Consider the following 10,411-nt stretch of genomic DNA (forward strand, 5'->3'; position numbering starts at 1 on the left):
AAGGGGGAATGGAGCGGAAGATGGTAGTAAAGGCGTAACGGAAGCAAAACCTCGCATTTAACTATGAAACAGTTATTAGGAGAGGGTGAAAAAATAGGATGGAAAATTAAGTATATATTAGTTTAACCAGACCACTGAGCTGGTTAACAGCTCTCCTGGGGCTGGCCCGAAGGATTAATTTATTTTACGTGGCTAAGAACCAACTGGTTACCTAGCAACGGGACCTACAGCTTATTGTGGAATCAGAACCACATTATGACGAGAAATGAATTTCTGTCACCAGAAATAAATTCCTCTAATTCTTCATTGGCCGGTCGGAGGGTGGGCCAAGAGGTGCAAGAGGAAATTGAATGAACAGAGTAAAAGGAATGCAGTTGCCGAAGGGACGCTGCAAAGAACCTTACGTAATGCCTGCAGTGCGCCGCATGAGGCGCACTGGCGGCGCGACCCCCTACGGTGAGTCTAGAACTGAAACCTCCGCGCAGAACTGGAAACCCTCCCAATAAGAGGCGGTGGGCGATGCACGTTATTTACACGAAGGAATTACGTGTTGGCGATTAGTCCTAATGATGTTTACTTAAAACTCACGTCGCACCAGAACACACTTGAGCAGAATTAAAAGCAAAGACAAATGAAGACCAATCAGAGTGCATATTTTTTTTGCTGTATCACATATATTTCTTATTAGCATATCCGAGAAATGTGATCGTCAGTGAAAATATTTTCGAAGCAGTTGTTGCTGACATTTGTGTCTCAGACAGAGTTAATGGTCAAAGAATTTTGTTGCTGTTATCTACAGTCATTACTCTGTGCTAGTAAGTAACTTGACCTTTTCCTGTGTTGTCGGTTTTGACTAATGCTCGGTAACATTCAGTGTTAAATTTCTGTCTTGAAGCTTAATGTAATTACTTCGAAGTTGTGCAAGATAGCAAATGCACTTAGTGACCCGTGAGTGCATAATCAAAAGAATTTATTCAAGGTTAAAATTGTTTTTACCACGTCAGTTCAAGTGAATAGAGCATAACCTTCTAAATGTGGCTAAAAAAGTCGCGAGTTTCATAAAGACTAGGCTATCCCTTACCCCAGTTTGGGCTTCCAAAGGTTTGTTCTCTGGCTAGAAGTAGGGAACTGGGTCTTGAGGATATAAAGATTCTCGCCAAATTTTGTATAGGTAGGTTCACGAAACTTTGAGTGAATTGGGTCGCTGAATTTTGTGTGGGTAAGGTCAGTTAATTTTCTGCAGGTCACAGAATGTATAATAGGTAGGGTCAGTGAATTTTTTGTGAAAGGACCATGGAATATTGTGTAGACAGGGCCATTGAGTTTTGTAAGGGTTGGGTCATTGAATTTTGTGTGGGTAGGGTTACGGAAATCAAGTGTCACATAGGAAAAATCTGGTCATAGGCTCAGGATAGTCTACTGTTATAGGTCCCACCACTTGTCCTGTCTTGCTTAAAGAGTATCATGCATGAGGACATTTTGTTTTTAATTTCATACATTCACATCAACGTGATAGGATTTGCATACTTTTCACATCCCGAGACTCCAATTTTATATGAATGAATATGAATGAGATTTGTGTTAGTGCCCGTCCGTTTCAAACTGAGCGACTGCACAGAGCTGCAGCCACTCCCACTGGTAGTTGGTTAAGTACACGATTTAGGCCTTTGGAAGAACCATACATTTTTTGCTTACATTTTTCACAACTGATTTAGTACTGGATGCCTCCTTGAAACATGGCGGTATTTGTGAGGGAAAGGTTTGACTCACAGAGAATTTTGATCGCCCCGATACCTTTTAAAAGTTAAATTATTTATTTCGTTCAACGTCGATTTCTTTCACAAAAATCACGTAATTTTTGCGGTGTCATTACTATTTACAAACGCAAAGATGATTATTATTATTCATGCCTAATACCTTCATTCGGGGTTAAAATGATAATCTATAAATCTTTTTTAGAATTATCATATCAACGGAAAAGTTTAAAAGGGCCCCTATAGAATCGTCGTGGCCATCAAAATGCATAGACTGGCTTTCAGATCGAAATGGTATGCATGTAATTATTGCAAGTACGCTCTGCAAAGTGCAGTATATATCATGGAGTATATTGTTTTGATGTACTATGTGCTTACCTTATTTATGACGATTTTTTTTATCGAATTTTAGCTCTATTATTATTTCCTTTTGCTGTATTAACTTGCTAAATGTATTTTTAGGTGTCTGTCTATGCTTACTTTTTATAGACTCTTCATATATGTATTTGATATCGATGGTGACTATGGTCCTCAGAGAAATATTGTCTCGAAAATCTGTTCTAGTCACTCCAGCAAACTGGGGATTCGGGTTTAAAGCCTTCCACCCTCCAGCCAATGAGAAAAGGCGATGGAAGAAGGTATCCGAGTTGGGACTGGTGGAGGTCTGTGATTGGCTAAGAGAAAATCTGTTGTTTTTCTTGAGCAGTTCTGAGACAACCACAATGGAATATGGACGGTTTATTAAGCTGTGCGTTTTTAACATTCATATAATTGGTTATAGCCGGCGGTAATTTGTAAGTAAATGTCCGTTTTGTCATATCAGTTTTGAACATGTTTTGTCCATATCCATTTGTAGTTTTGTGTCTAAAGGTAAATTAGCATGGGCATTTTGTATTTGATGGCAGGTTGTCTTGCGTATTCAGTTTACTTAGGGATCTGTTATAAGCGTTTTCGAGTGGATATTCGTCTGTAAATCATATAGGCATGAGTTCTCATGAACAGCTCGAAATTGCAACACTTACAGGTTCCGTATCAACTTTTCATTTGAGAAGATAGCAGCAGTGGCACTGCACGGCTAGGTTACGTAAGCTCTTGGTCATTACCTTGTTTGTAGAGTCACTGAAGGCTTTCATCTGTGATCGTAGACGTTTGGTAAAGCTATAAAGAAAGGTTGTATTTTTTGTCCCAAGTGTCCGGAAAGGCTGTTGTATTTTTTGCGCCAATAAAGTCTTGAAAAGCTGTTGCATTTTTTGCCCCAACAATGTCTCGAAAGGCTGGTACAAATTTTGACCCAAGAGTGTCTCTAAAGGCTGGTACAAATTTTGACCCAGCAGTGTCTCGAAAGGCTGGTACAAATTTTGACCCAGCAGTGTCTCGAAAGGCTGGTACAAATTTTGACCCAGCAGTGTCTCGAAAGGCTGGTACAAATTTTGACCCAGCAGTGTCTCGACAGGCTGGTACAAATTTTGACCCAGCAGTGTCTCGAAAGGCTGGTACAAATTTTGACCCAGCAGTGTCTCGAAAGGCTGGTACAAATTTTGACCCAGCAGTGTCTCGAAAGGCTGGTACAAATTTTGACCCAGCAGTGTCTCGAAAGGCTGGTACAAATTTTGACCCAGCAGTGTCTCGAAAGGCTGGTACAAATTTTGACCCAGCAGTGTCTCGAAAGGCTGGTACAAATTTTGACCCAGCAGTGTCTCGAAAGGCTGGTACAAATTTTGACCCAGCAGTGTCTCGAAAGGCTGGTACAAATTTTGACCCAGCAGTGTCTCGAAAGGCTGGTACAAATTTTGATTCCGCAATTTTTGTCTGTTTTCTGTACACAAGACTCGGGATATGACGAATATAATAGATAAATCAAGTAGTGATTCCCATTTCAAAACTAGAAATAACTAGCAGTAATTTAAGTCATCCTAATCCTAATCGAATTCACGATTTAACGCAACATATTTCGTTACGTGGCAGGTACATGTTTGGATCATTCATTCCTGATCATATTTGCAGCCCAAGGGTTTACAATCAAACTAAAGAAAGGGATATTTAATTGTTAATTACATCAGGAAAACAATCATTTGTCCTCTGTCTTCATCTGTCGTCTATTGGAGATTATCTTATGAAGACCGTTGGTTTTGGTTATCAGGAAAAACCCCAAGAAAATCAACCAACTTATCAAAATGTAAAACATAAAATCATCAAAGTAAGTAATATTCTCTGACGACAGCGTGACATGTATTAGAATTCATCTATCTCGGTTCTTCATGTAAACTTGAAAAGTTTTGTGGGTTTTGCATATTAAAAATGTTGATTTACTCTCTCTCTCTCTCTCTCTCTCTCTCTCTCTCTCTCTCTCTCTCTCTCTCTCTCTCTCTCTCTCTCTCTCTCTCTCTCTCACAAATTCCTCGGCTTTTCTTTTGAGTGGAGTGGAGTGAATAACCAGTAGTAGATTAAGTGGCGATGTAATATTACAGATTTCTTTTGATACCGAATATATCATGGCTTGCAGCATGCCTTTGACGTAAATTTTAAAGTTTTTCATTTTATTACTTTTTTATAATACCAGTGGTTTTACATGGTTCAGTGCTTTAAGTATACGAAATGACATACGTTTTATTATGGTCTTGAATAAAATCGGCTTTAAAAACCTGAATATCTGCAGATTTTGTGCATTTATTTTGGTCTAAATTTGGCAAGTGCTTTTTTTATTTTTATTAAATATTTGGTCATGATCACTGGAAATTTCTGGATTATCATTGGCTTAAAGGGACCTCGTTGTAGTTTTTAAAAACCAGGCTTGGAATATAGTTAGAATAACCAGTTTCGCCACAATGTTTATTTCCTCAAGCCCTGTATTGCACCAGCCCGGTTTTTTTACCATGCCCCTTAGGTTAGGTTGGGTTAGGATGGACCAAGTTATAGATTTGTTGGTAATTTGGGCGTGGGAAACGTAATGAGATTATTTTCAAGAAAATTCTATGGTTGGTTTTTAAGATATGGCGTCCCGCTTTTTTCAGGGAAAGGTCCCGAGCTGGTACAATGCTCAGGTACATCTCAGGAAAATGCTTCCCGGCCAGCGTTTAGCAAGTTGGAGACATCAACCTTACGCCTAACGTGTATTTGCATTGCACCAACACGAGTGTAAATTTTTATGGCCGTCCAATTGTTCCTTCCCCCATGATCAAACACTTCTTTAGTAAATGCTGAATTGACATATATCATAATGATACTTTACAAAGCCACTTGGTTTAGTATTGATTCGTGAATATCTTGCTGGCATTTGGTCATCCTTAACAGAATAGATGCTCGATTTTTTCAGAACCTTTCCAAAAACACGTTCTGTTTTATAGCCTCTAAATTTACAGCCCCAATATGGTACAAAAGCTCCATGATATCAGGACTCACATTATTTATATCAAGCCTTAAAAAAATATCTATTTCCTGAGCGTTCAAAAAATGAGACTGACAATTTATATGAAGTAAGCCGCATGACTATGAATATCTGCACCGTTGTCTGTAGAACAAATGAATGGGAGGGTCTGATAGTGTCTTCGGCGGAGTAGGACTAGGTCCTTATTGTTGCATTGTTGAACCATTTCCGTTCAGTGTTTAGAATTGACGGTCCATTAAGTGGTTAGGATGTGATGTTATGCTGAAAAGTTTCAGATGCTGGATCTCTCTCTCTCTCTCTCTCTCTCTCTCTCTCTCTCTCTCTCTCTCTCTCTCTCTCTCTCTCTCTCTCTCTCATATAATGTGAAAGTCGGGAAAACTGAAATCACTAAGGGGCTGAGGCATCCGAGCACCTTTTAGCATCCAGAAGGTTCCGTTTTGCTCAAGAGTTCAGAATTGAAGACGCAAATGCTGGAGTGGAGTGAATATCGTATCCAAAACAATATCTTGAAATGAAATCTCAGTTAATGCACAGACGGTTATCAAGCGCTCTATTTCAGTTGATGCAGTTTTTTTAACAGCTAACTGCAGTGAAGTAGACTTAATCTTTAGTGACAGGCCTGTGTATTTCCTGGCTTCCTATTCAGAAACCTCCCCGTAATTTTTGCTGCTTCCGTTGAATGTCACAAGTTTCAGCAATGGTCACTTTCCATTTCGTCTTAACTCGTCCGTCTTCACCAAGGATTAATAGAGTATTCCATTAATCCTGCGTCTCCACAATCACGAGTTCTGGCCGCTTGGGTCGGTGGTCATGCCCAGGATTAATAGAGTAGTCTATTAATCCTGGTCATGCCTACTTGACGCCGACTTGCTAAGTCCGTTAGCAGGACATTTTATAAAAAGGGCCTCTCTCTCTCTCTCTCTCTCTCTCTCTCTCTCTCTCTCTCTCTCTCTCTCTCTCTCTCTCTCTCTCTCATTTCTAGATAAAATGGTGCAAAGATATGTTGCTATTTGCACGTATAGTATTGATGTCAGATGTTCAGCAGTGAATGAAACCATTCAGTTGTCGTCTCCAGTCAAATAATAATCAAACGTTTCTGTAGTGATTTGGAAACGTTCTCGTAATTCAAAATGTTTTCATATTAGCTGCATTGTATTGAATAGTTTATACAGTTTGTATTAGCAGTGTTTGGGCTTTATCCAGTTGTGCATAACCACTAAGGTGGTTTCAACTTTCAGTAACCCTGTGTCTAATCCCCCCAACTTGTCTTATCAGAGCTTCGTACTGACTTGAGGGTGCAAATCCGATCAGTCTGTCAACAAACCAGTCATTTCCTGTTTGGATGTTTAGGGCCGTTGTAAATTCTCTTCCTCAAGGTTGTAAAGGACTAGGGCCATATTTACTGTCGTATGGGGACGCCCTGAGGTTTCTCGGGCATAAGAACATTTAGCCTACCGTAGAAGTGTTACTACTTTTTAGTAGGTCCGTTTTCTCTTCTGAAGAGGCTAATTAACTACTATGTTAAAGAACTGTATACAAACCTGTTCATGTACATACATGTACAAGGTGCACGAATTTGTGCGTACATCCATGTACACGCATTCACTACAACCCCATAGTTCCTCGTTGGATGAGATGGTGGGGTTCTCGGCAAGCACTCGGCTAGGCCCGAGTTCGAGTCTCCGGCCGGCCGATGAAGAATTAGAGGAATTTATTTCTGGTGATAGAAATTCATTTCTCGCTATAATGTGGTTCGCATTCCACAATAAACTGTAGGTCCCTTTGCTAGGTAACCAGTTGGTTCTTAGCCACGTAAAATAAGTCTAATCCTTCGGGCCAGCCCTAGGAGAGCTGTTAATCAGCTCAGTGGTCTGGTTAAACTAAGGTATACTGAACTACAACCCCATAGTGGGATATTGTCAGTGCGCCTCGCTTTTACTAAAGGGTGTTTTTGGAGGTCCCCTCGGCCCCTACAGTAAAACCAAAATGACTACGAACATGGCTGTCATTAGCTACGTTGCCAAACTTCATCCTGACTCATAAATCCGACTACAGTCAATCTGCATCCTTCAGTTCGGGGTTCTTTAATCCGGTCATAAAATCGTACTCATCCCTCCCACCGGCTGTCCAGAAGAAAGAGACCGTTCTGGGACAAGGCCGACGTAATTTACTATCTGAGGTGTAAATAACTTTTTTTTTATCGCATTTTATCATTTATTTTAATCAGTGAGCCGGGGCATTTGCATAATTCATTTAGATGACTAAAAAGTAAATCACCCTTATCCTACCCTGTTATCGAAACAGTTTAATGTATAATATAAAACTTTCATTTACTGCATTTTTTTTTTACTATAAATCATCCTTTACTCGTCATCAAATCTCAGTTCTGAAGATGTTTACCCTTTTTGATCTGGTATAAAGGAAGATAAGGCAACGTTTCTGCCACATATACACCCCATCCCAACTTGGGTCAAGGGTTTGTGGATCAAATCTGGGAAAACGGCAATGTCGAAATCTTCTACATGTTCGTAGTCATTTTGGTTTTAATGCAACTCTGAGGTTTTCTCCCAATTTCATCATCATATACATGTACTTCATTTGTTTTATTTTCTGGATCATTTTATCTTGCTGTTCAACCACTCCAAAATGTTTCAGTGTGTTTAGCTTTCTAGCGTGAATTCATTCATTCATGGCTTGTGCACTTGATTCTTTCCAGTTAGCTGTTAGATAGTTACTTATCCATTGACTCGCTCCAACATTTGATTTTTATCAAGTGCTAAGGTGGCAGTAATATGTCGCTTGCAAGTCTAGTTGACAGCAAATGCACCGTTGGTCGAAAATCTCCAGAAAATTCACACAGTGTGCAACCCCTTCAATTGAGGAGCCAGAATGTGCTATAAGTCAACCTTGCAGTTGCACTTTGGTCAGCATTTCAGGGAATATCGATGGAAACAGTTACTTTGAGTGGTGGAGGAAGAAATGCTCCAGATCCTGGAAACTCCTCAAACACTTCTTTGGTCGAAAATCCTGAGGTAAATCAGATGATAAACGACAGGACGTTTGGAATCGCCCACCATTGCTTGGCACGAGTTAACCGTCTTGTTTGTTCAGTTAAGTTACTTCACCCAAGCATGACCATTTATAGTGATCAGAGATGGACTCAAGCGATGTCAGACTATTGACCGGTCAAGGGGCGGCTGAAATGGTGTCCGTTTCAATACTATATTTGTACTGAACTTTTTGTCGTCTTACATACGGTGAAACCGGCTCTTCGGGTTAACAGTCATAAATCTTGCATGATTAAAAAGTCTGCGCAGAAGCAGTTTCTTGTGGTCCTTCTGTATGTAAAGGTGTGTTTGTGCGCATTTGAGCGCAAGTGAAATGATTCAAGTCGACGGTCTCAAATATTTATCATCACTCGCTCTTAACTTGACATTTTTTCCAAATTGAAACTGAAAATTCTGACAATCTTCCTCTCCCATAAAGTATCGCTCTGTTGTGCCCCTCCCACCACCATCCTTTCCCACTTCATTCAGTCTCCTGCTCCCCCTTCCCTCCCACGTACAGCGTTAGTCACCTGAAAGACCAAGACAGTTTGTCGTTTTCTTGAGAAATAATGTTTTACCTTCATATACAATTTTATCGCCGCGTACATTGCAGTTTCAAGTATGAAATTGTTTGTAATAGGCGGCATGTTTGTCTCAGATTGTCAAATTATATTATATATATATATATATATATATATATATATATATATATATATATATATATATATATATATATATATATATATATATATATATATATATATATATATATATATATATATATATATATATATATATATATATATATATATTTATCTATATATATATATCTATCTATCTATATATATATCCTTTTTGGTTCTTTGAGATTTATATATATATATAGCTATATCATATATATCATATATATATATATATATATATATACCAACCAGCTCAGATCCTTTTGGTTCTTTGACTCAGCCATATCACGCAGCCACTTCCAAGGACCCACCAACAATCTTTCTCCCCACAAACAACCACTCAGCCGACACTCAGTTTGTGTGTTTGTGTTTGCGTGCGTTTGCGTGCCTGCGCTTTGTTTTTCCCAGTTAAAACTCAACAAAAAAAGTAACTATTCTAAGTCATAAGTTTTTTAAAGTTAAACAAACCATCCAAATGAAAATTATGTTGTGTGTATATATATATATATATATATATTTTCCCTTCAAATATGTGTTATATTATATATATATATATATATATATATATATTATATATATATATATATATATTATATATATATATATATATATATAATTTATATATATAATATATGATAATATATAATTAACATATGATATAATTTTGAATATAACACATACTTGAAGGTAAAACTGCACTAGTCTTCAATGGGATGGTTGTTTAACATTGAAAAAAACTATGATTTAGAATAGTCAAAGGCAACACCTAACCTTTTGTTGATAGTTTTAACTGGGAAAAACAAAGCGCAAGCAAGCAAACGCACGCAAACACAAACACACACACATACTGGGTGTCGGCTGCGTGGTTGTATGTGGAGCGAAAGAATGTGGGTGGGTCGTTGGAAGCGGCTGCGTGTGGATGAGTATATGGATGAGCTGGTTGGTGCAAGTGTGTGGGTGAGGGTATGATATGAGCTTGGCTCTACGAAATCTCAAAGAACCAAAAGGATCTGATGACGTATAACAAAAGCTCATATATATATATATATATATATATATATATATATATATATATATATATATATATATATATATATATATATATATATTTATTATATGTATATATATACAAATATATACATATATATATGTATATACAGATATATATATACATATATATACACATGTATATATATAGAAACAATCAACACAGTCATGTTTGGAACAGAAATAAATTTCTGACTCACATCAGGATCGAACCAGGTCTTTCAATTTGAAAGGCAAGGGTGCTGCCCTCTAGGCCATACAAGTCATTAAAGAAGTTGGAACCTGAGGGCAACTGCACCCAAGGAATTACCTGGGAAAACATGCTGGTATGCAAGCAGTTAGCTTGCCCAGGTAATTCCTTGGGTGCAGTTGTCCTCAGGTTCCAACTTCTTTAATGACTTGTATGGCCTAGTGGGCAGTGCCCTTGCCTTTCAATTGAAAGACCTGTGTTCGATCCTGATGCGAGTCAGAAATATATATATATATATATATATA

The 10,411-nt window shown here is 38.3% G+C and overlaps 1 long non-coding RNA gene across 2 annotated transcripts in view; it reads left to right on the top strand.

The window, feature by feature from the left end:
* Positions 1-2,435: 2,435 nt before the first annotated feature.
* Positions 2,436-10,411, top strand: part of LOC136847728 (uncharacterized) — a 22,020-nt gene continuing 14,044 nt past the window's right edge. For both annotated transcript variants that reach the window (XR_010855814.1, XR_010855815.1), the window contains exon 1: positions 2,436-2,548. This is a non-coding gene — a long non-coding RNA (uncharacterized lncRNA). The remainder of the gene's footprint in view (positions 2,549-10,411) is intronic.

The sequence above is a fragment of the Macrobrachium rosenbergii genome, chromosome 17 (genome assembly GCF_040412425.1).
Source record: "Macrobrachium rosenbergii isolate ZJJX-2024 chromosome 17, ASM4041242v1, whole genome shotgun sequence".
In the NCBI taxonomy this organism is placed as follows: Eukaryota; Metazoa; Arthropoda; class Malacostraca; order Decapoda; family Palaemonidae; genus Macrobrachium; species Macrobrachium rosenbergii.